Source organism: Globicephala melas, chromosome 20 (assembly GCF_963455315.2).
Source record: "Globicephala melas chromosome 20, mGloMel1.2, whole genome shotgun sequence".
Classification (NCBI taxonomy): domain Eukaryota; kingdom Metazoa; phylum Chordata; class Mammalia; order Artiodactyla; family Delphinidae; genus Globicephala; species Globicephala melas.
Window position 1 is genome coordinate 8,001,822 of NC_083333.1, and position 27,200 is coordinate 8,029,021.

Genomic DNA, 27,200 nt, shown 5'->3' on the forward strand with positions numbered 1-27,200 from the left:
AAATTCAACTCCAAAGAAAGTGGAGATAATCTAAAGACCAAACCCTGTCATCTTCCCTGGTCTCCTGGAAGCAATGTGCTCAGGGCCCTGTGGCCTGACAGGGAAGACGGACAAAGGATTTTGATCTCAAGGTGGTGGTTAGGGCAAGGAACAGTCCAGCACCCTGGACGCTCTGCCCAAGAGGAAAATACTCTTCTGGTTTATACCCTTGCAAAACAGAAAACCAGTCAAATTGTGGCAGTTCCACCAATTTCACAAGGAAGCTGGGTGTGAGGAAAGGAGGGCATTCTCGCCTCCCCAGTGACTTCAACCACAAACTGCAAACAATCTTCAGTCTTTATATTTGCTTCAACAAATTACACTTAATCAGCAATACCAGACAAAACTCTGATTTCTGTAGTTAAAAAGGATACTTCATGGAATGTAACCTGTCTCTACAGTGAGGTGAGTCAGGGCAGGGGACACTGGGTTCCATGAACAGAAGGGAAAGATGAGGACCTGCCACAAAGTAAATGGCCGAGGGCTCCGCCACTGTTAGTGGCAAGGCCTGGGCTAGAATGCAAAGGAAGGTGGTGAAAAACTTACCCCTCAAACCTCTGCCACTTACCTGCTGTGGAGTCTCAGGCAACTGATCTAACCTCCCAAAGTTTTTCTTTCTACGCAGTGGAGATAACAGTACCCATACATTAAGGGACTGGTGCATGAGATAAGGCAACTAAAAGCACGTGCTCAGCATCTGTAAACACTCAAGTGTCAGCTGAACATTCTCTCCCAATGAATGGTAGAGTGAGTGGTAAAATGTTAACAACTGGAGAATCCAGGTGAAGGATATACAAGAGTTCCCTGTATTATTCTTGCAACTTTTCTATGGGTATAAAATTATTTCAAAATAAAAAGGTAAAAATATATATTCTCTCTCTATTCTTGTTTTAACTCAACTGTCCCTTTTTCCAGCTGCCAATCATAAACTGGTTAACTCATCCATAACTGGTTCTATTTATACATACAGGATACTTTGGTAGAAACAGAACGATATTAACCCATCTCGTTCAAGCCAATTACTATCCCCCAAGCTGCAAGATAGCTCAGAAATTCAAGCAACTTAAATCAGTGAATGACAGAACTTGAACCCAGGTCTCCGATTCCAAAACAGTTCTCCTCCCCTTAAACTGCCATCTGTCTCAGGAAGAGAACAGGTGAGCTTATTCATGAAGGGCCAACGAGGGGGGAAGAGCAACTAAAAAGAGCAGTTCAGTTTTACCTTTAAGTTTTCCCTACCCATTAGGTAGGAAACAGTGTGTAACTCACAATGCCTCCTGGAACAAAATGAGTGCACCAGGAGGTTTTTTAATGCTGGCGTTCTAGCTATACTTCCCAAAGATCCTTCTCTTAGGGTAGTAGATGAGGCCTACTTAATTACCTGACTTCACACCTGCCATTATCATATTTTAACTATATCTAGTAGACAGTGGATTTCAATGCATTGTTTTTCAACTAGTGATAGTGAAGGGAATCTTAGCAAACTTTGTCAAACTATACACACATTCTCTCTGACCTTGGTTAATGAGAACCACTGCTTTATTTTTAGTCTGAAAGTACCTGTTACCCTAAATATAGTTTCTCTTTATCTGTCACCAACATTTTGAGTAGGAAAGGAGCTAAAATGTAGATACATTCTAGAGAGAGGTAAAGCATGTTATACTGAGGAAGTAGATTTGTTACACATTGATCAAAATGGGACTAAGCACTATCGTAAATTAATAACACGAAGTCAGCAAGTGCTGAGTCAGAGCTTTTGGAAAACCTAACTGATACCAAGTCCACAAAAGGAAGGTCTTAGCCTGAGCTTCCTCCCTCTCCAACACATCACATGGATTGGCTCCATGTTTGGAGCTTTCTGATTCCTAACAATACACTCAGATGGTCTCACTCAGGTAGAGAAATAACTGTTTTTCCGCATATGGTGAGACTGTCTCCAGATCTTCCTCGTGCAATTACATACTGTTCACCAGAAACTAAAAATGCTTCTTGGGTGTAGCCCTAAGAGACAGTGTTAGAATTATTAAAGGGCTCCTGGTTCTCTGGTTTAAGTCCATAGCCGACTCACAAGGGACTCTTGGGCCTTCTGTACCATCTAAAAGCAAGGACCCAAAGAGACACTAATGGCAATAGTTGCATGGGTAGGTCTCTGGACACTCACAACAAAGTCTGTCCTTCCATTAACTATGGGGTTATGAGTAAAACGGTTTGGGTTGTTCCTCAACTGTAAAATGGAATTTCTACCACTGACGGTACCTAACTCAGAGCTGAAAGGATAAAACGAAGTCATACAAATTAAAGCATTTTGAGGAATAAATGTCTTATGCAAGCCCCGGTTATTACTACTCAGAACTGCCTAAGTGCTTTATAGACTGTGTAGCAAGGAAAGAGAAAGCAGCTCCTCAGAGGCAGCAAGACATCACCAGAGGAGAGGATTCTGAAATATGCCCAATTTTAATTCTTAATAGTTGTTCCTGCTTCTAAAAAGTTGTGTGGAAAACTGAATTTCTGAAAAGTGAATCATTTTAAGGACAGTAGGAGGAATTAAGCGGAATTCCTCAGTATTAAGAGGACGTCCGGCATGCGTCTTGAAAGCGTTTTGGGGAACATAAACTATCGTTCTCTAATTTATTCATCTGGGATGTCTCTACTTTTAAATACCAAGTACTAAAAAAAAAAAAAAAAAAACTTTGTTGTGTTTTAAAAGGGGGGCTCTATCCCCTTAGATATGAGACAACATAGGTGAAGACCAAATTTCAATGGTGCCTGTTAGAAAATGTCCAGGACTTTCAGAGCCTGCCATCAAAGCCCAGTTATCTCCCTAAAGCACTGAGATCACAGGTGGAAAAGAATGTGAGCACAGAGGTGAAGCTGCCCACCTTCATCCCTGTGCTCCCCTGACAGGCACAATCAAGAGCAGACCAACAAGACAGGGTCCCCAAAGCCAAAGAACTTGTAGCCCAAGAATAAAAGATAAATAACAAACCAACTTGCCAACTCCCCATTTATGTTCCAAAACCTAAGACAAGGCCTTCTGACTACGAAGGTGCCAGAAGGGACTGTGCTTCCCTTACTGTCACTATCCCTCAGCCAGGAAAAGTCTGTGGCAGGGAGATCTAAGGAGATGATAGAGAAAGTGAGGAAGGAGGGCCCGGCACACAAAACATGGACGCCTACCGGTTAAGTCAGCAGTATAATACTCATATAGCAGGAATAAAAACTGCTCATTAGATCTTTCAGTATTCCTCTTTCCAGGATATAGATAAATAAAAATGCACAGGCAAGTCAAGTAGCAAGACTCAAATGCCTTGTAGGGAGACAAAGCAAATCACAAAAATCCATCTTCGAATCCCAAAGAGCCACACTGAGGCTGCGGTAGAGCAGGTACGGTGATTACTCTTCACCTTCAGTTTCTTCACCCCTGAACTGTTCTGGGCAGGACGACAGCTCAATTAGCTCTAATTAAGCCCAAGTTCCATGCAGAGCTGTCCTACTTAGATGGCTGGATCTGAGCCATGTGAATTCAAGTGTAAAACGTGCCTCTTAAAACCAATGCACCCCTTGAAACAACAGCTCTCACTCTCACACTGCAGCTTAGTGCTGCCTCAACAAAGTCTTACATTAAAGCAATTTACTTGCTATTACTTCATTATCTCTCCTACTTAAAGCCAGCAAACTGGAGGGAAATTGGGCTAAATGTCAAATCACCAGTCAGCTCCGGAAAACCCAGCCAGCAAGCAGAGGGACAGCTGAGCTGAGAGTACCGGGCTGGCTCTCAGGAGGAAAACTGGCACTAGGTCTAAAGAAAAGAAAGAACCACGCATTTGTGACTATTCTGTATTTATCGCTCCTTTGTTTACTGTGGGGGAGGGAGTAGTACGGAATAATATGAACAAAGACCACTGATCTGGGTTCAAGACCTGGGTTCAAATTTTGGTTATGCCATTTATTTTCTATATAACTATCGACAAATCACGTCCACTTTCTAAGGCTGTTTCTTCAACTATAAAACAAGAAGGCAGGGTGAGATCAATATCGGTGATTCCATAACCCTGAGTGTGTATGCATCACAAGAAGAGCGTCTGTAAAAAATATAGATGCCCCAGTCCTTCAGAATCAGAATCCTCAGGGAGGGGAGAAGGGGACTGCGAATCAGCATCTTTAAAAGGTCTCCAGGTAATTCTGAAAGACAGCTAGATCTGGGAATCCCTGGGCTAGATCACGCGTCAGCAAATTATGGCCGAAGGGTTTTTTAGTGTGGCCCATGAGCTAAGAATGGCTCTTATATTTTTTAACAGTTGAAAAAAATCGAAAGAATTTTTCATGACGCATGAAAACTATATGAAATTTAAATGTCAGGGTCCACAAATAGAGTTCTATTGAAACACAGCCACACTTGTTTGTTTCATATTGTCTGTGGCTGCTTTCCCCCTACAAAGGCAGAGCTGAGCAGCTGTAGCTGAGAGTGTGCCCAAAAGCCTAAAATACTATCTGGCCCTTTACAGAAAAAGGATGCTGAGCCTTAATCTCATCTCTAACACTGGGGTCTCAAAAAAATGTTTGTACCTGCACAACACTTCCGGGCTACCACACACATACTGGAAACAGCAATGAATCTCATAGGCTGTTTAATAGCAAGCCCCGCCTCTCTGGATGTTCTGACACCTACCCTCCCACCTATCATCTCAGGGGAATCACCAATCCACAGTGTTCCTTCCAATTCTAAAAGCCCACAAATGAACCGTTCTAACTAAATCTAATCTTTCTTACCAGCTTCTGGGCAGACACCATCCTATTCTATGTTATCACAAAATACACCAAATGCCAAAAGACTGCTGAACTCAAACACCCCAAAGGCTACAGAGAAATATAAATGGGGCTCTCAAGGTTTCCACCTTGGAAGCCACTACGGGGTGGAAACACAACACACCCAAGCCCAATCAATATTTCACTTAGGTCAGAGGGCCCCAGGACTTTTCAAGGGAAAGTAAATTCAACCTGCACTGTGTGGTCTGACAATCTACAGCTCAGAAGTGCCACCAGCTTAGCATCTCAAGGTATACAGAGAAAGAGAGAAAGTTCAGCCAAAGGGCGACACTGTTACTCTGACTGAGTTACTTTCTGAATGACTCTTCTTTCTGACTCATCTCTCTCAGAGTCTGGGAACTCTCATGCCCATCCACCCAAAAAATGGGGGAGATGGGACACCTTTGCAACTGCACAAAGTGGGAGAGAAGAGGACAGGGCTGAAGCTCCCACTTGGTGAAGAGTTGGGCACCAGAAAATAGTTTTCCAAAGGCACATACACAAGCTCAAACCCTCTTTTAAATGAATGGATCAACAGAGCGCCGATGATGGTGAGGTCCTTTTCACACTGTGTCCACCCATTCATGTACTCATTCAACAAAAACTTACTTGCCATCTTCTAGGGACATGACACTGTGCATGAACTATGAACAAGGCAGAGATAACGCCTCCTCTGTGGTTGACACAATTATAAAGTACCATGATTGGCGAAGGATGGGATGCTGTGTATTTCCACAGCAGGAGCATCAGAGATCTCAGAGGAAAAGAGGTAAAGAGTCATGCCTATATTTCATAAGCACAGGGGACAGCTTGTGTGATGGTCCCAAGAGTAGAACGTTGTAGACTGGCATGGCCAGGTGAGTGATTCTACAAGAGGGAGGCTAAAGAAATAGGCTGGGCCAAGTTGTAGATGTCCTTGTTAAAGAGTCTGATCTTAATCAAAGCCACTGAAGGGTTTTGAGCAGGGAAGTGACATGAGCAAACCTCCATTTTTAAAAGGACATTCTGATAACTGTTTAGAAATTTTAGTTGTTTTTTTTTTTCTGGTTGGGTGGAGGGAGTGCGGAGTGAAATGTTTACAGGCCAGGAGACCAGTTAAGAAGCTGCTGCAATCATCCATTGGCAATAGAGACAGAGAAAAGAGGGAAGACAAAGAAAACCATCATTTCACGCTCAATCAATCATGATCCCTTGTCCCTAACTCCCAACAGTTCTAGTTCTAAGTAACTCAATTTACAGAGACCAGCAGTGGCCCAGAACCAAGCAGAAGTCTTTAGAATCACACAGAAGTCTTACGCAAACTAAGTGAAACACTGATTTCATTTTCAGAAATAATTTGGATATTCTTACCTTATTTCCTTTCAATAATATTTTTAAACAGCCTAGCATAGTGTCTGGTACTTAATACATATTAGTAAGTGACTGTTGAAGAATCTATTAAAATATATAGATTTGAGGGGCTTCCCTGGTGGCACAGTGGTTAAGAATCCGCCTGCCAATGTAGGAGACACAGGTTTGAGCCCTGGTCCGGGAAGATCCCACATGCCGCGGAGCAACTAAGCCCGTGCGCCACAACTACTGGGCCTGCACTCTAGAGCCCACGAACCACAACTACTGAAGCCCGCGCGCCTAGAGCCTGTGCTCCGCAACAAGAGAAGCCACTGCAATGAGAAGCCCATGCACCGCAACAAAGAGTAGCCCCCGCTCGCTCCAACTAGAGAAAGCCCGTGTGTAGCAACAAAGACCCAATGCAGCCAAAAATACATTTAAAAAAATAAATAAATAAAATATATAGTTTTGATAGTAGTAAGATAGATTATCCAGGTAATACACAGAAAAAACTCACAAGAAAAACAGTACAGTACTAATACTAATACTAATGCTGAAGGGAAATAGCACACTCACCACTATTTATGAGAATTTAAATATTTCTCTTTCTGGAGGATAATTTGGCAAAACCCAAAAGTACTCAAAGGAAAAGAGAGTACTGGGCTTCCCTGGTGGCACAGTGGTTAAGAATCTGCCTGCCAATGCAGGGTACACAGGTTCAAGCCCTGGTCCGGGAAGATCCCACATGCCCGTGCACCACAACTACTGAGCCTGTGCTCCATGAGCCACAACTACTGAGCCCTCCCACGTGCTGCAACTACTGAAGCCCGTGTGCCTACAGCCTGTGCTCTGCAACAAGAGAAGCCACTGCAATATGAGAAGCCTGCGCACCGCAACGAAGAGTAGCCCCCGCTCGCCGCAACTAGAGAAAGCCCACGCGCAGCAATGAAGACCCAATGCAGACAAAAATAAATAAATAACATTTTAAAAAAAGAAAAGAGAAAACAGAGTACTATCGAGATTTAAGGATTTTGATCCTGAGTAACAGCAGCTCCATCTGCTACATTCCAGCTCAAGAGACTGGACAAGAAGAGACCACAGCTAACATCAGAATACAAGACAAAGTCCTTACAATGGCCTACAAGAGTCCTGTGTAATAATCATTCTCCACTCCTGAGGCTTCCTGATACTTGAATATGCTAAGCACATTCCCACTCAGGGGGCGTGGGGCAGGGGGCGTGGGGGGGCGATATTTTCTCTCTAGCCCAGTGGTTCCCAACCTTTACGATTCGTGGGAATTACCTCTGAATCTTTAAAAAATACGGACGCCTGACTTCTATCTCCAGATATTCTGATTTAATTGGCGTGGAGGTGAAACCTGGGCATCATGATTTTTAAAAGCTTCCCAGATGATAGTACTGTACCAAAGTTTGAGAACGACTGCTCTAATTTACACTGTTTTTATAGCACTTATCACCAATTTTTACACACACGCCATGACAGCAAGGACTTTGTGGATTTCATTCACCACAGCCAGAGACTCCTAGAGGGTAACCGATAAATACTTGAACAAATAGCCTTTCTAGCCTGGTCTCTGGCTGCTCCTCCTGCCTCCACTCTTGCTGATACAGCCCACCCTTCAGCAACAAACAATTATTTGTGATGCCCTAAATTCACCATGTTCTTCCTGCTGCTATGGCCAATCTCCATCTAATGCCTTCTCATGCACTCCTTTTTATATCTAATAAAGCCCTTCTTTTCCTTGCTTAAGACCCTCCTCCCAACCTCCAGGCTGAGCTTGACACCTTATCCTCCAGACTCAGAGACTATTTCACATGCCTCTGTGATACTGGGTATCATGGTACATCTTTATTATATACACACATCTGTCTTTATATGAGCTCTGTCCATAAAATTTTTCCATGATGATGGGAATGTTCCTTATCTTCACTGACCAACACAGTAGCCATCAGCCACAGGTGAGTAATGAGCGTTTGAAAGGTGGCTACGGTGACTGAGGAACTGAACTTTTAATTTTATTTCATTTTAATTAAATAGCCCCATATAGCTAGTGGCTACCACACCGGTCAGCACAGCTCCAGGCTTATGTCCTTTAGTGAATGATTCGTTTCTATATACCAGGACACAGGAATTAGCAATAGTGAGGGACAGCTGATTGAAGAGATGGATGGATATGAGTTTGCCCCAAAGATTATAATACCCATACTTTTATAATTTCTGGTTTTGCCATGTGATCGGAGCAAAAGACACATCCTGAACCACAAATAAGGCTCAGCCAATGGGAGCAAAGGATTGGAAGAACCTATTCTACTCTTCTGCCCAGACATATAATCCACATAGTGTGGAAGTGTGGTCTCACACCTGATTTTAACTATTGGACTGCACCTTTCAGAAGCTTGGGGGCAGCTCCCGACTAAGGACAGGTTGAATTTACAGAGCTGGCTCTGTGCTTTAGGAGTTAAAAGTACCCCAACCTACAAAGACACAACTCAGACACCGAGAGCTCAAGGTTTCCCAGCTGAGCAAAACAAGTGTGTCATACTCAACCACCTTAGTAACAGTCAAAACTTCTCCAGCACCTTCTCTGTGTAAGGCACATTTCTAAGCACTTTATGACTATTAGCCCATTTAACCTCACAACAATCCTGTGAAGTAAGTACTACTATTATTTCTATGTTACAGATGAGAAAACTGAGCACAGAGAGGTTAAGTGACCAGCCCAAGTCTGGTTCCAGAGTCTGAGCTCTTAATCTTCCACCTTTAAAAGGGGCAACTTTTTTGGCAGAACCAAGAATCACACTGAGGATGTTTATAAAGGCCAAAAGCTAAAGCAACCCCAAGCAAAAACCTACCAATGGCTCCAGCTATCATTCACTGAAAGACCACTAGGCCAAACCAACCGAGAACCTTTGCAGATTAAGAGAAGTAGACATTTCCAGTCCAGATCATACCATGAAAGTCGGTGGAAGCACTTAACAACGGCACTCTAGGATAATGCCAGCCAGAAGAGAGAAAAAGGAAAAGCGGGAAAAGTGAATAAAAGCTTGTTCTCCATAGCAGTAAAATACCAGTAATAAAACTAGTAAAATAAAAACCCTAATATTTTTCTAGATAAATCCACAACCCGCCTGTTTAAGAAGGAGTTCTTCAAGAATCAAAGAATGTATGTGCATTTACACACTATCATCAAGGGACTGTGCATGGTCCAGAAAAAATATCAGAAAACATACCCTCCTGCCTACCCACCTACCACAATACAGGAACACCCCTGAATATCTCAGGAAAGGGAGGAGTAAGAACTAATCTAAGAACCCAGAGAAGAACGAAGCTTCAGTTTAAGAAAGATGTGGTCACAAAGAAGGTTTCACAAACCACTCTACTGTGGGCACCAAAAAGCAAATAACCAGCATTACAGGGTGCTCTGACAACCTCATGTGAGCTTCAGATTTAAGCAAGGCACCAAATAAGGGAAGGATTCTGGAGCATCAACTCCTAGGAAAAGTGTTTCAAGTTAAAAATGGTTATTCAGGTTTGGATGTGAACTTCTGTATCTGTTCTTTATCAACAGAGGCACCTCTACCTCACTGGCAGCTAGCAGTAGAAAGGGAAGAAAATGGTTGGAATAAAAATGGGTTACACATAGATGACAAAATGAGCTGACGCAGCCTGGCATTTACCTGGACACCAAAGACAAGGCTATAAACATGCAACACAGAACTTGCAGGATCCCACATCCCAGCTGGACCCAAGCATCGCCAAGGAGCAGGCTGGCCATGATGTCACTTTTCCCCCAACAGCCAGAGTTCAACATTAAGGCCAAAAACCACAGCACTTTTGGTGAGAGACTCAGTTTCACTGTGACTGGAGGAAGGCCCGCTTCCATCTAGTTTTCTGTCAGTCATATCCTTTTTGTGCTGGTTCCCAGACTCAAAATATCTAGTTGAAAAGGCACGGCAAACACCTTCAAATTCCTTGTATTTGATCCAATTCTCCTCTTCATTTTCCTTATCTTCTCTCAACAATGAAAATCAATCTTAGGCACACCAGAAAGCAGGTAAATCATGAACATTAACTTCTTCCTAACTTATTTACAGTGCTTTATCCCTTTCACTGTTACTATGAAATGTATAGGGAAAATGTGAGTTTAGAGTTGAAAGAGAAGCACGAAAATGACGAGTCAAACACCAATTACGCCGGGACTTCCCTGGTGGTGCAGTGGTTAAGAATCCACCTGCCAATGCAGGGGACACGGGTTTGATCCCTGGTCCGGGAAGATCCCATACGCCATGGAGCAACTAAGCCCGTGCGCCACAACTACTGAGCCTGTGCTCTAGAGCCCCCGAGCCACAACTACTGAGCCCACGTGCCGCAACTACTGAAGCCCGCGCACCTTGAGCACGTGCTCCGCAGCCAGAGAAGCCACTGCGATGAGAAGTCCGCACACTGCAACGAAGCGTAGCTCCCGCTCGCCGCAACTAGAGAAAGCCCACGTGCGGCAATGAAGACCCAACACAGCCAAAAACAAAAGAACAAGCAAACAAACAAATAAATAAAAACCAATTACACTGGGTTACACAGTTTGCTTAGTTTGTGACAACTGATCAACCTGTATGGCTTTGACACATGCACTTTCCTGCAATGTATATTATACTGTAATAAAGTTTTCTTCAAAATACCACAACCTTTGCTGCTGTTCCACAAAAAGCCTTTATTTCATGCCAGTATCCTTTGTCCTATATGTCCTAACCCCCTCAAGGTTCTAACTCTGAGGTGGTAAAAAATGAAGGTGACTGTGCTAAAAGGCTGTGGCTCCACCTAGGTGCAGAAAGCTATGCTGGTGTTAAATGCCAGATCTACTGATGGTGTACGTTAGATCCTATTTTACAGATGCAGAAACAAGGAAAGAGACTGAGAAATGTGTTGGCAGAAATAAAAAGAAATTTAGGAATATGACCCAGAAGATCTGACTCCAAGTCTGCATCAGCCACAAGGGACAGCTTCTCAGGGGGGCACCAAGGGCATCTACTAGTGTCTTATCCAACCTTTTGATATGTATCACTTCAAAGTATTTTAAAAGCCATACTGTTTTACAGATCTGTCCGGAAGTCTAAAAGAAAATATGCCAAAGAAATTCCTCAAAGAGAATGTCAACTGACTTACAAATAGTTTACTTTACAAATTAGGGGCTAGCATCTCAGAGATTTGTGGCACAAGTCAGCTCAAAATCTCATTAGATATAATAAGACTTTTGTATCTTTACCAAGAAACACCCCAGAAAAATGCAAATCCACAGAGGTATTATTCCAACTCCTCTTTTCCATATGCTTCAGTAGTTGCAGTCCTACTGTGCGTGTGAAGAGCAAGAACAGGACTTATTGCCAACAGTTACAACACAGTGCATAACTTATTCCCAAGCCAAGCTAGGCTTGGCTCAGAAAGCTTCCCAGAATGATGGAAGGCATGACTGTAGGATGACTCAACCTTTGCTAATGCATAAAATAAAGCAAAGAAGAACTATTTGAAGGATTCACTTCTAAGCTTGGGCCAAATCAAAAGCCCAGAAGTATCCACTTTCTGATGAATCTTCAGTTCCAGCTGACTGATTAGACAGCATTGGTGTGGACATCTGTACCGTGGCCTAAGATGTTCTAATGACAGACTCCTGGCTAGGAATCTCAGAAGCAACCACTCAGTTTCTAACCACACCACGTTTTTAATCCATGCTATTCCTTCTGCCAGAAAAGTCTGCTACCCACATCTCCCTAAAGAACTTGTTTCATCTTTCAAAATTAAGGACAGATCACCTTTCTAGGTAGCTTTCCCTGTTTATCATGAGTTAATTTCTTTCTACTCTGTATTACCCCTATACAGTATACATATTTCTATTATAACATGTAACATTTCATTACAAGTATTTACTTACGTATCCATTTTTCTTACTACACTGTATCTTTGAAGGAAGGACCAATATCATTTACCTTTCTAGGTGCAGTGCCTAGAATAATGACCAGCATACAAAGCTACTCACTAAATATTTATGGAAATGACCTGAATGGGGACAGGAAAAACCCTGATCCCCTCAGAGATGACTAGCTGACCTGAGAAAGAGGTTTCACAACTGGATAAGTAAGAGAAAAGAGAAAAATGTCCATATAAAACTGTGAAACCAATTATTTAAGTCCACATATAAAGGTATATACCGTACTGCAAGACAGAATACAAAAAAGAAAGAGGAGCCAACAAGAAAACGATCAGAGGTCAGGAGCAGTAAGGACACGACACAAAATGCATGCCAGAAATCCCTGACACTTATTAAAGCCAGTTACGAGTTCAGCTCTAACCTCTGGAACAATTAAAATAGAGAATTATTCTGAATAACAAACTCGTAAATGTGCATGAGGTTAAAAAAACACACAAAAAAACCTCACACAGTACAACTATCTCTGATACTAAAAGCAAAAATTTCTCCCGTGGGTTTCCACAAAGAAGATACCAAGTAATGCAAATAGCAGTGATTCCCTAGGCCTCTTTTATTATTTGTCTTAATATAGGCTGATGACCTCACACCAAAGTACAATTCAGTCAAAGCAATACTACCACGGACCAACATGTCACCTAGGTACATGTTCTAGGAATGAATGACATGGAAAGAGCAAAAGGAGGAGAGATGCCTAGTGATTTCCAGAGCAGACGCTCAATAAGTTTTGAATCGGTAGACAGAAGATAGACAACTGGAAAAATCACTGAAGCTCTTAATAATAAAAATATGTGATAAATACATTTTACAGGGAACTGAGCATCAGAAAGCATCTCGATAGCATTTTAAGTTCCTTCTGGTCTAGGGAGTCTATATACTAATGCTCAGAAAATAAAACTGAGCAGTAACTTCAATATTAAATATTCATGAGCAAAGTGAAAGGCTTCCAGGAGGAAGCCTGAGTTTTAACCTGAGTTAACCTGAGTTTCCCCCTGGAGCCAAACGAAGGGTCTACCGACTGGGGTAAGATCACAAGCCAAAAAGACAACTATTCCATATTCTCTACCTTAGCCCAAACATCACACCCAAGACAGTGAAAACAGAGTAGACAGATGAAATCCCGGGACCCTAAAGAGTAGACAGGGATTGCAACTAACAGAACTACAGATATGTCTCCCCACGAGTATGGTCAGAAACTTAAAAAAACATAGGAAATTGGTGAGAAAGGTAACATGGGGAAAACAAAAAGGTCAGTGCAGTCTCTTAGCCCCCACAACAGACAATATGTTATATATAAAGTGGGCTGCTCCCACTCACTACTAGTAACATCGCCTCACTACTCTGTCCCCTCCTATAGCAGCTGCAGACTGAACATGGATCCAGTGTAAGGGTCTCATTCTTATGTGGAAGGCTCTTCACGGACTAGGAGCTGGATCCTAACGGACGATTTATAGTACACCCGCACATACATTCCAGTTGGCTGGAACTCAGCAGCTGATTGCTCCCTTGTCTAACTTGGTAAGGAGCCAAAGGAGGACTTTTCTCAGTCGACTCTCCCAGGCTGGAAAATTCTCTAACCCCAGAGTTCTGGCTTAAGTCTGGATATCAGGTTATTCAGGAGATGCCAAAACTACGTCTTTACATTGGCTTTGAACAAGTCTCTCAAGTACACCATACGGATTCCCACAGATCTCAAAATCATCTGGACATTAAGGCCAAAGATGGCCACTCTTCCTCTCACATAGAGAGGAACATGCTTTCCAAAGCATGGCCAACATCAAAACAAACCTTTCATAAATCATACATCAACCTGAACAAGTCTTGAAGGGTGAACAACCAACAGACACACTCATTAAATGGCCTCCTTACAACCTTTTTATTCTACACTGAAAATTCTCCCTATTCCCCCAGTGACTGGAATTCTCTCTCACTGTGATTGATCCTTATGCCACGAAGGGCCAAATTCTAGGTCTGTTTCTCTGACTGAGAGGAAATGAAGGAAGAAACCGTAACAAGGTGTTTTTTTAATCTCAGTAGGTTCTCAACCAAAACAGTTCCACCCCTCCCAGGGAGTCCTTGGAAAATCATGGGGGCCAACTACTGGCATCTAGCGGATGGGGCCAGGAATGCTAAACATCCTATGGTGACAGGCCAGAAAAATGAACTGTGCCCCCAAAAGGCAATAACACCCTCATTAACAATCAAGGTCCTAAAGGACCTCTGGGTTAATTGCCTTCACCCGCCCATCTTCTGGAGCAGTGGTGGGCCAACTTTTTCTGTAAAGGGTCCGGCAGTAAATAGTTTAGGCCTTATAGGCCACGTATGTCTCCCTGTCACACGCTCTTCTTCTTTTTAAAAAACTCCTCACATAGGAAGGTAATAAACGCTTCTTAGCTTGCAGGCCACTGGCAGTCTTGTATCTACCCCTGTTCAGAGCACTCACTACCTGACTCATTAAAGTCCACTTATATTGAGAGATGCTGACTAAAATAAAATTCGATGCCGTGTGTTACAAACAACTCCAATAATGAACACTACAATTTTAAAGAATGCAACAAGAGCTTCAGAATTTAGTCTTAAAACCTAAGAACTGAGGCATGTATTTGACTTCTAATCGATTAAACAGTTCTCTCCTCTCCTCCCCTGTGCATTTCAGTAGCAAGTTTTCTTGTGAATGTTCGATTTCAAACATGTTACTGAAAAGAGCACGGGGGCAGCCTTTCCCCCTCCCTTGAGGGTATATAACTTCCTATTCACTATGCGTGCCACTCAGAAAGTCTCTTTAGAATTACTACTCTTAACATTTTCTAAAATGTCTAAACCAAACCAAAGCCTGGAAAATCTGACTGGTATCTGGGTCCTGACTTTCCGGATGGTAACTAAAGGTCACGTGGGGTGGAAAGTGGCCTGTGGGTAACACAGAACACACACATGCACGCGAACAGGATATGTTGGTAATCCGGTTTCCTGAGACCTGGTGAGTTGCGAGAGTTCTCATCAACACTCTTGCGGAAGATGAAAAACCTTAAGCTGGGAAATACTGGATTTTAAGAAAGTATTCATTCTTAGAATTAGATTTCTGGCTGAAGCAGAATGGGAAGGTACACCTCCTCTTCCTCCACATTTTAGTTGTCTAAAAACATAAATAAAACAAACACAAAAAATAAATGAAGCGAGTATCTGACGAGGTTTCTTCACCGTGTGGAAGCTGGTGTTTGCACCATGGCTTATATCAGGTCTCAAGCCCAGAAAGACGAAGAGTGTGGTTTTGGTGTCTAACCAGCCTCAACTGCACCCTGGCACTCTGTTTCTTCCCCCCAGAGAACTCTGCTCTGCTAGAGGAAAGAAACCAACCTCACATCTTGAAACAAAACTGCTAGGATAAAAATAAAGCCCTGAAGTGGTTTGGTGACCGAGGTCATATGGGGCGTTAAGGGTTTGTAGTTAGGGCCAATGTACTTTGAGAAACTTCCACTCACTGCTAACCACAAAGAGACAAAGACAGACATCAGCCCGAGAGTCCAGCAGTGATCCAGGCAGGTGGCCCCAGACCTTGTCTGTTAGAGGCTGTTCCTCACAGCAAACTCATAGGATCAATATCCGAAAAAACCCAGTCCCAGTTGTGACCTTCTTTGAAAGTAATCTCACCAAGCTGTTTCTTATGGCCTGAGAAAAAGAAAGCCAATCTGTAGCCTCTTCCTGTAGAAAAAGAGGCTCTTACGAACTCCTGTCATCACATGCCACCAAATCTCAGTTGACAAAAGCATACTTTCAAAGAGTTGCCAGGGTGGAGGAGAATGGCACGGGGCACATATTGTAAGCTACTTTACAAAAGTAAAGGGCCACATCAGTGACATGAAGTTAATAAAATGCCCACAGCAACCCCGAAAAAATACATGGTACCCACCTTACAGATACAAAATCTCTGTATTCATGAGGCCAAAAAATTAAGCTAACTTTCTCTGCCTTGATGATATAATTATGGGGCAACGCAACAACTGAGTTATCATGGACAAAACATTTACCTATTAGCAGAGAGACTCAATTCTTCTCTATCCTTGTAAATGAAGTCCATGCTTAGGCTATCCAGAGGAAATCAGGTCACAAGCTATTTTGAGCTTCACGGTGGCACGAGCTCTGGAAGCGCCAACCTGAAGGATCGTGATACAACTCTAGGAACTGGAACTCACTCTAATACAAGGCAAGGCATCCTGCCTAAGGAAGCAGGCCTTCTAAAACCATGCTCTCATCTATAGTTATGTTCATGGGTGGGGGCAGGGGGGTGAGGGGAAGGTGGAGGCATTAGATGTGTATCACCCACACATCACAGCTTTCTTCTGCATGGTGGTGGCAGCAGTGGCAGCAGCAGCTGGAGTGCACAAACTATGCAAGGGGCACTGAAAAGCAAGACAAAGGATGGGTCTGAAGAAAATACCACCTGCATACCACACTGTTAAAAAAAGCCTTCAAGCAAATATAATACGTTGAGCATGTGAAAGCTCTCTGAGACAGGCCACCTGACCTGGATTTCCCACAGTGAAGCTGTGCTCCTTTTTTGGCCCATGTTTACTTTGCTGGACTTTTGATTAACGGCAAGAAAAAAAATGCACTCACATACCATCCAGCCTTGTAGAGCCATGTATCAGAGTCGGAAAGAAAATCATCATCCTCGAAGGAAAAACCACCATGGAAACATGGACACAAGAGATTCAGGCAGGGGCAGCACACAAGATCCAGGCAGATGATTCCCAAACCTTGGCAAATAAGGTTCTCACTCTGCCAGAGATTTCACATAACTATTAAAAAGCCTGGGGACAAGGAAAACTACATGAGACCAGAAAAGCTTATTCCAACCAACTGGTTTGGTGGGTGCCATTCAGACTTTACTAAAACACAGCCTGAAGCTTTTCAGTTCACACGCTTACGCAGTATAACTTCTCACTTTTCACCAAGTTGGCTGCAACAGGATGCTGAGGAAAGAGCTCTATCCCAGAGCTCTGCAGGTAGGCCTCAATTCCCACAGGTACAAATTTCATTAAGAAACAGAAGTGATACCTTCAGATTCCTTAGGCTCACTACTGGACAGCAGACAGAGTAACCCAGCCAGGTAGCAGGACATACTGCTCACTGATTTCTGGGTCAACACCAATGACAACGTCACGTGAATCCCAGCAAAACACCTATGGCCCAATGATTAAGACGTTTCCCTGTGCCCGAAGTCAGGCCCGTTTGGGTGCTCTTGTCAATCTTAAACTGAATCTCTGAGAAACAACTTAAATGCCTCTTAAAAACCTGGATTGTAATAACTTACTTCGGTGGCACTTTTAAAGCATGGATCACAAAATCAAATGCCTACAGAGGCAAGGTGCGTGATATAAGTAAGCCACATCTAAGCAAGCGTAGGAGAGGTAAAGGGGCTAGTGGCAAACTAAAAGGGGGTAGGTACTACTCAGCTCTGGCAAATTGTTGCCAGATCTTGAATTCTTTTGAGAATTAGCTGGCAACTGACTGTAATTTTAAAATAAAACAAACAAAAATCCACTATTTGTACCACTTGAACTCTGGTTAGTGAGCTCATCTGACACCTCCTAACGCAATAAAAAATGAGGCACACAGCCCCACCAAAAATGCTGAAAGTATCTAACCATGTGTTTAACTCTCATTTACAGTTATATGGGGAGAGAGGAACAGGTTAAATGATACCACAAGGAAAGAGAGGCAAATTCAGAATGTGGAAATTCCACAGGACAATTGACCTGCTTCTTCTTTTTTTTTTTTTGACCTGCTTCTTTAACAAGCTAGTGACATAAAGAAAATTTTTAAAAGGGAAGGCAGAACCGGTCTTGATTAAAAGAGACTTAGGAAAAAACAATCAAACAATAATATATAGATCTTGATTTGAACAAACCAACTCTAAGAAGACATTTGTTAGATAATCTGGGAAATGAAGTCATAGATCAGATACTGAATGACACCAAGGAAAGGCATGGCAATGGCCCTGTGGTACATAAGAAAACGTTCATTATTTTTTTAAAGGCATGTAGGGGGGACTTCCCTGGTGGTCCAGTGGTTAAGACTCCACACTCCCAAAGCAGGGGGCCCAGGTTCAATCCCTGGTCAGGGAACTAGATTCCGTATGCCGCAACTAAGAGCCTGTGTGCTGCAACTAAAGATCCCGCATGCAGCAACTAAAAGATCCCACACTCAGCAACGAAGATCCTGCATACCACAACTAAGACCCAGTGCAGCCAAATAAATATATATATATATATTTTTTTAATTAGAAAATAAAAGGCATGTAGAGAAGTGAAATATGTAGGGATGCAGTGATCTAGGGTTTGCTTTAAAATACTTCAGCAGGGGGTGAAGGGGAAAAGTTGAAACAAATGTGGATGACAGGTATGGGGGTTCATTACGCTATTTTCTTTTGTGTGTTTGAAATTTTTCATAATTAAATAAAACTCTTCAAATCAAGTGAACAGTCTGCATTTAGACAGTGGGTTGTCAGTTTGTGAATCATCAAGCCTCATTGTTCACTTTGGTTAGAAAGCGAAAATTGCAAAATCAAGCCTAATAGCTTAAAAGAACACCGTAACAAAAATATGTCAGTAACAACTACCACCACTGTATGAGAAGTTACGATATGCCACTCATTGCTCTTTACATGTATTATCTCATTTAGTCTATAGTTATCACCACCTTACAAATGAGGAAACCAAAGCGCAGGCAGATTAAGGAACATGCCCAAAGTCTCACAGCTAGTAACTGATAAAACCAGGACTTGAACTTAGGACTTCCCAAAACCCAAGCTGTTAACTCCTGCACTATCCTGCCTCTGACATACAGAATGCTGGACAAAATTAATGAAAGCTAACAAGCTTCCAAACCCTAAAGAAATATAATGGACTTGCAGGCAATCACTCATGGAAGGATCTCCCAACTCCCAAGTCCAATAGTAATATAAAAAAAAAGCAAAGGTGAATAACAGTGTGTATGATATGCCACTAATAGACAATCATATATCTGCCTTATATATACAATTTATATTACATATAAACACACATATACTATACTACCCCATTCAAAAATATTTCTTGGGCTTCCCTGGTGGCTCAGTGGCTGGGAGTCTGCCTGCCAAGGCAGGGGACATGGGTTCAAGCCCTGGTCCAGGAGGATCCTGCATGCTACAGAGTAACTAGGCCCACGCACCACAATTGCTGAGCCTGTGCTCTGAAGCCCATGAGCCACAACTACTGAGTACGCGTGCCATAACTACTGAAGCCCATGCACCTAGAGCCTGTGCTCTGCAGCAAAGAAGCCACCTTTGCTTCTTTGGTGAGAAGCCCGTGCACCGCAACGAGGAGTAGCCCCCGCTCGAGGCAACTAGAGCGGGCCCGCGTGCGGCAACGGAAACCCAACGCAGCCAAAAATAAATAAATAAAATAAGATAAATAAAACATTAAAAAAAATACATTTCTTTAATTAAAATATTTAAAAAGGCAATCACTCCTCTACTAGATCTGTCAATCTCTATTCCCACCTTCCTAGAAACCAACCCTAACATAACTGCCTAGAAATTTCTCCAACAAGAATCCAGCTTTCCAAACAAGGTCACCAACTTCCTATGCCCAGGGGGCCTCACATTAATCCCTCATGCCCCCAATTTATTACTAGCTCAAGATGCTGCCTCATGAAATGGATCCTTTCACACTCAATCTTTCAAAAACAATAATCAGGGGGCTTCCCTGGTGGCGCAGTGGTTAGGAATCCACCTGCCAATGCAGGGGACATGGGTTCAAGCCCTGGTCCGGGAAGATCTCACATGCCATGGAGCAACTGAACCCGTGCGCCACAACTACCGAGCCTGCACTCTGGAGCCCACGAGCCACAACTACTGAAGCTCGCATGCCACAACTACTGAAGCCCACATGCCTACAGCCCGAGCTCCACAACAAGAGAAGCCACCGCACTGAGAAGCCCGCACACTGCCACGAAGAGTAGCCCCCACTTGCCACAACTACGGAAAGCCCGCACACAGCAATGAAGACCCACCGCAGCCAAAAATAAATTTATAAAAAACAAAACAACAATAATCAGTCCTATTAGATGTCTAACCTTTCTTAACAAACAAAACAACAATGATCAGTCCTATTAGATGTCTAACGTTTCTTGAACTCACTCTTCCTTATTGTTGTGGCTTGAGAAGTTTCTCTTTATGCACAAGAGACAGGACATTATGGTGTCACTCTAACTGTGCTACTTTGATAAAGACCAAGATACAGATAACTGTGTTGACCATAAATATTAGAATACCACTTTCCCAACCAGATTCTAGGTTAAAAATTAGGCATGGATTTTCCTCTTCTGATATCCCAAGATAATGGGCATTCGACATTTCCAATCTAAATGCTGTGCCCTATAAAAATATGCAGGAAGAGCATACCCTAAAATGTTTTATTTATTTATTTTGGCTGCGCTGGGTCTTCACTGCAGTGTGAGGGCTCTCTAGTTGAAGCGCACGGGATCTAGAGCACGTGGGCTCAGTAGCTGTGGTGGATGGACTTAGTTGTGGCATCTCACTGGGATCTTAGTTCCCCGACCAGGGATCGAACCCAGGCCCCCTGCACTGGGAGCGTGGAGTCTTCACCACTGCACCACCAGGGAAGTCCCCTTTAAAAGTGGCTATCTCTAGGTGATAAAACATATTTATCTGCATTTTCAAGCTTTTTTACAATAAGCATGTGTTGGCTTTGTGCATTTTTAGAAGTGATAAAAATATGAAAATGAAAAGAGCTTTGCCCTTCTTGATTGAAGCCATTAGCAATTTCCTCCAATCACCAAGACACAAAGAGACACTAGTACCTTCTCCAGGTTCGAGCTCAGAATGCCTAAAGCACCATCTAACAGAGCAGTCCTCAAATTTTAATCAGCAAACTGTGGGGCAAAAAATTCAGTCCACTTTCACCCTACCAAATTTAATGAATGGAAGAGTACTGCTTTTGTTGAATTAACAATGCAGATGTGACAAGTAAACAATGAGAAATTCCAGAAACAAAATGTTATTTCCAGAATCCAGAAGGATATTATACAGGACCAGCCTACAGATCACCACACACCCACGCGTCCACAGCACCAAACAAGAAAGTGGTTCCTGCAGAAGGTTCAGTCCTTCCACCACTCCAACTTTCTCACGTTATCCTCCAAACTCATCACAATTTAGATACCCTGCAAAGCTTCTGCTGTGTCACACCACCTCTGTCTTTGCTCGGGCTGTTCCTCCTACTTGGAACACTCTCTTCTCACTCTCCCTAGTTAACATTTCCAGGAAGCCTTCTGAATTCACCCTCCCTTTCGCCACCACAACCCACGCCTCCACCAGGATTGGACCAAGTGCCCTTCTCTGTGCTTCCAAGGCACCCAAGACATACCTCCCTCATTACACTTACACGATACAGTTGGTCCTCATTATCTGTGAATTTCATATTTATGAATTCACCCACTCACTAAAACTTATTAGCAACCCCAAAATCAATACTCACGGTGCTTTCACAGTCATTTGTGAACATGTACAGAGCAGCAAAAAATCTTAGTCTCCGCATAAGCACATTCCCAGCTGAGATCAAACAGGTGATTTCTCTCATACTTTAAACTAGTGTCCTTTCTGGGGCCTACTTAGTGCCACATTTTCCACATCTTTGTGCACTGATTAAAATGGTCCCCCAAGCGCAGTGCTAAAATGCTATCTAGTGTTCCTAAACACGAGAAGGCTGTGACGTGCCTTAATGAGAAAATATGTGTGCTAGATAAGTGGCTTGGGCATGAGTTATAGTGCTGCTGGCCATGATTTCAATGCTAATGAATCAACAATATATTAAATAAGGTGTCTTTAAATAGAAGCATACATAAAATAAGGTTATGTACTGATCAGCTGATGAAAATCTTGTAACCAGGGGCTCACAGGAACCTAACCTTGTATTTCCCTTAGGAGCAATGGTTCAGAACCTACTAATTCAGTGTCTATGGTGACTTTACAGAACATAACTACTGCAAACAACAATAAACTGTATACTGAAACATTCTCTTTATGTAGCCATTCCTTCCATTCACCCAGAGGTTGGTAAAGTAGGCCCACAGGCCAAAGCGAGCCTGCCACCTGTCTTTGTAAACACAGTTTTACTGGAACACGGCCATGCTCGCTCATTTACATTTTGTCTATGGCTACTTCAGCACCACAACAGCAAAGGTGAGTAATAACAGAGACCATATGGCTTGCAAAGTCTAAAATACTTACTATTTGGCCTTTCACAAAAAAAGGCTGCTGACCCATGCACTAGACTCTAAACTCTTCTTTTTTTAAATTTATTTATTCTTGGCTGTGTTGGGTCTTCGTTGCGGCACGCAGGCTTTTCTCTAGTTGCAGTGAGCGGGGGCTACTCTTCATCGTGGTGTGCAGGCTTCTCATTGTGGTGGCTTCTCTCATTGCAGAGCATGGGCTCTAGGCACGCGGGCTCAGTAGTTGTGGTTCGTGGGCTCTAGAGCGCAGACTCAGTAGTTGTGGCACACAGGCTTAGCTGCTCCATAGCATGTGGGATCTTTCTGGACCAGGGCTCGAACCCATGTCCCCTGCATTGGCAGGCAGATTCTTAACCACTGTGCCACCAGGGAAGTCCCGACTCTAAGCTCTTCGAGGAAACAACAATGTTGTACTCATCTTTACAATCTTAGCACAAAGCTGGCACAATAGGACAGGTAAACCAAACTTCAGTCTGATTAAGCACTGGACCCAGAATACAGCCTTCTGCTCTAAGAAGTCCGGGGTAACTGCATTAAATTCCAGATCTGATTAAGTCTTGAAAAAAAGATACTATGCAAAGAAATAAAGTAAATAATGGAATGTGACAGAAGGATGAGGAGCAAAAGGAAAAAGACCAAGGCAAACAGTATCATTTGGTGGGTGAAATAATCTGAGAGATTCAAATAAGGAAAGACCCAATAACAGGTATTAGTAGCTACTGAGGTCCAGTCTAGTCTGAACCCTAAAACATATTCAGAAGAGTCAAAGAGAAGGAAGGTTTCGCAAGAGCTTGGCCAAATATACAATGACATTTCATTTGTCTAAAGACATATTTTCTACACATAGCACCACGCATGTTGTACATATAACAATCACAATGGGTTCAGGAAAATGCCGGGAATAGTAAGCCAAATCATGCCACAATAGGAGAACTCACAGAAGTCTGAGAGACAAACATCTATCAACAGCTCATTCCTCCCCAGCAAACAGACACATGTTACACTGCATTCAAGATGTTGATAACAGAGCAATCAGGTCTGAGAACATCCTCAGCTGTTCCATCAGAGCCTCTCACCTTTCAGTATGAACATTATTTCTGAAGCCATCAATTTAATATCCTTAGATTAACTCACTCTCAGCAACAACTCATTCGCTAAGCAGTACCCTTTTCTGATTTCCAAAGGGAGTTGAGACATAGTGGAAGGCACATCCACTAAATAAGGAATGCTTGGAACCCTGTCGACACTGAATTTGAGTGGCCTAGCTGACAGAGAGAGTTAAATGCGGGGCTCAATAGTTTCAGAGGATGCCACTTACAGCTGAGGCTGGCAGTCCCTCCCCAGGTTGCATGTTCAACCCAAACCACATCTCAAGGCTGAAAACCAGCAACCCACAAGCTAACCTCCTGCAGCCACTCAGAGAGAGAGCAAAAGCTCACGCCTGGCAGAGACAGGGCAAACCAGTTTGGAGATTACTATCATGACTAACAACCACCCGAAGCCAAATTTTCTGTTTCTTATTCATGGATCTGAATTTTAGCAGTTTGTGCTAGAAACTCTCCAGGAGTTGTCAAAGGAGCAACTCGTATCAAGGCTAATCACTCAAAAAGGACAACTGAAATGAACACGCAAGTAAAGCACAACACACATTTAATTACACAGATAAATAAACGGCACACACCTTTATAAAGAAACATCATGCAGCCACACTACCAAGAAAAGGCACTCTTAGACCAGTGGAAACACAGCCAGTTCTGCTACAAGTTTGTTTTGAAAATGTCTATCTGTTCCATCATGATCAACATATTAGGGAACAATTTGAACCTAACACCAATTTTTCTTTTGTTCAGGAAAAACAACAGGTAAACACAGAAAACTCCACCCAGCTGAACCGAGTTGCACAGGAACACACAAAACACACACACACACACACACACACACACCCAAAACATCCACCAGCTACTGCAGTTCACCATGTAAACTTACATTCTGAGCCACGCCTATCCCCATCTGGTGTTATACCTGCCGGTCCAATTTCAAAAAACCCTCCTTCCATCACTTCATAATAACTCACAAGCAGCAATCCTTCCAAAGCCCACTTCTACAAGCAAACCTCATGTCTTTTTCAAGATAGTGTCTACATACTTCTTAACCAATGAACATGTATAAAACTGTACAACTGCTTTATTAGGTTTATATCTTTTTTTTTAATAAGTCACTGAGGAAGTTTTTGAGTGTTGTGCTCCTAACTCCATTTTCCCTGTAAGCTCTGTAGTTTTTATTGTGCAATTGTGTATAGCAGTGATTTTTAGGAATGCATGTGTTACCTTATAGGAGAACTGACTGCATGTCCAATGGATAATTCAAAAAAGCAAGCTGTGGGACTTCCCTGGTGGCACAGCAGTTAAGACTCCACACTCCCAATGCAGGGCGCCCGGGTTCAATCCCTGGTCAGGGAACTAGATCCCACATGCATGCCGCAACTAAGAGTTCACATGCCCCAACTAAGGAGCCCAAGTTCTGCAACTAAGGAAACCGCAAGCCGCAACTAAAAGAGCCTGCCTGCCGCAATTAAGACCCAGTGCAACCAAATAAAGAAATAATTTTTTTTAAAAAAGCAAGCTGTATATCAGTATATATAGTATAATCTCATTTTTGTTAAAAAAATATATTTCACGTGTCTGCAGGTATGTATGTATACATACACACCTATAAATGTTTAGAAAAAGGTCTGGAAGAACCTACATCAAATAGTTAATAGTGGTATCTCTGAAGGAAAGAACACAAGTGACTCTCATTTTAAACTTTATGTACATTTTTGTTTGATTTAGATACAGTGAATTGGTGTTACTTCTGCAATTAAAAGAATTCCCTTTAAAAAACAAATAAATCAAAAAATAAGAAGAAGAAAAAAATTTTTAAAACAAATAAATCTGTTCTAATAGTAGAAGTGTTGAAAAGAGTGATCATTACACAATCTGGTTATACGATCCCCTGTTTAAAATCCTTAATATTAGATATCCAAACTCCTCAATATTTATGAATAATCTGGCCCCTCCTATCTTCTCCAGCTTCATCCCTCACTTTTCCTCCCCTCCTTTATATGCTCAACTAAGATTTATTTAGAATCTTCTTGCAGGCAATGGGGATAAGGCAATGAGCAACCAGATACAGACCTCACCCTCACAGAGGCTTGAATCTAGCAAGGGAGAGGCTTTAACCAACAAGAACAAAACTGCACCTAGTTTTTAAGTAACTGTAAAATTACTTAATCACAAATATGGCATTACAAAGGGGAAGCAACCAGGCTCAGGGATCAGGAAAAGCTTCCCTGGAAAAGGCAAGTGGTATTTACGCTGAGAGTTTAAGGAGAAACAAAAATGGAGCTGATAAAGAGAGAAGAGCACTGCAGGCAAAGAGAATGTGCCACAGCCAAGGGCCAGAAAAGAGCTTGGGCCCTTCAAGGAAGAAGCCAGTATACCTACAGAACAAGAACAAAGCGGGGAAGAGGGGTACACGATAAGGTCAGAAGCAGCAGAGACCAAATCTTGCAGGGCCCAGTAAACTACTTTAAGGATTTTGGACCTGATTCTAAGAGCAAAGAGAACCAACTGAAGACTTTCAAATAGGGAAGTGACGTGACCAGAAACGTGTATTTGAAAGCTCATTTGGGTTACTGTCCAAAAAGAAAGGCCTAAGAAGGACCAGGAATAAATGTGGAAAGGTCATTAAGAACTTCTTAATAGTGTGTGGATTACTGAAATAATGAATGATAGCTTGTACTACGATAGTGGTAGTAGAAATAGAAAAAAGTAGATAGATTCAAATTATGTTTAGGGGTAGACCAAACAGCTCTTGATACTGACTGGATGTGGGGTATAGGAAAGGAAGGGGTAAAGGATGACTCAAGTCTCTAGCAAGAGCACCACTCACATCCTAGCCTCCAGCCATACTGAATGACTTGCAGCTCCCTAAGCCTTCAGCCTGAGAGTGGAAATGCCCTTACATCATCCTTCAGCTACAAAGTGCCTCCTCATTCTAGCCTTACCTAACCATGCCCATTAGATGCTTTAATTTATGCTCCATAGCCTCTCAGCCTTGCCTTTATCACAGCACTTGGCACACTGCATTATAATATATAATATAATCGTATGTTTCTGTCTTCCCCACATGACTGAGTGCTCCCTAAGGTTAAAAATCATTTTTGGTTGTTTTAATCTCTGTATCCCCAAAGCCTAATTACTCAAACGTCTGTGAATAGATTCCCACTTCCCATCAACTGTATGTTCCTATTGCAGGGAACAGAGAAAGCAAGCTAAGTTCTTAGGGCCTGCTGTATGAAAGAAACGGATATGGGGGCTTCCCTGGTGGCGGAGTGGTTGCGAGTCCGCCTGCCGATGCAGGGGACATGGGTTCGTGCCCCGGTCCGGGAAGATCCCACATGCCACGGAGCGGCTGGGCCCGTGAGCCATGGCCGCTGAGCCTGCGCGTCCGGAGCCTGTGCTCCGCGACAGGAGAGGCTGCAACAGTGAGAGGCCCGCGTACCGCAAAAAAAAAAAAAAAAGAAAAGGATATGGGAAGATGGCTTGAACCTGAGAAAGCAGGTAAAACAGGAAGTGTGGTTTCCTAACTGGATAAACAGAGAGCTATGAAACTGCAGCCTTCTTCCTCAAGTGCTGGTAGTATAGAACTAAAAGCCCAAACCCAGAGATGTAAATTTAAAAAAAATTAAGGA

At 42.7% G+C, this 27,200-nt stretch overlaps 1 protein-coding gene across 1 annotated transcript in view; it reads right to left on the reverse strand.

Annotated features, from left to right (window-relative positions):
* SMG6 (SMG6 nonsense mediated mRNA decay factor) overlaps window positions 1-27,200 on the reverse strand; it is a 239,714-nt gene that overhangs the window by 190,483 nt on the left and 22,031 nt on the right. The window lies entirely within an intron of this gene.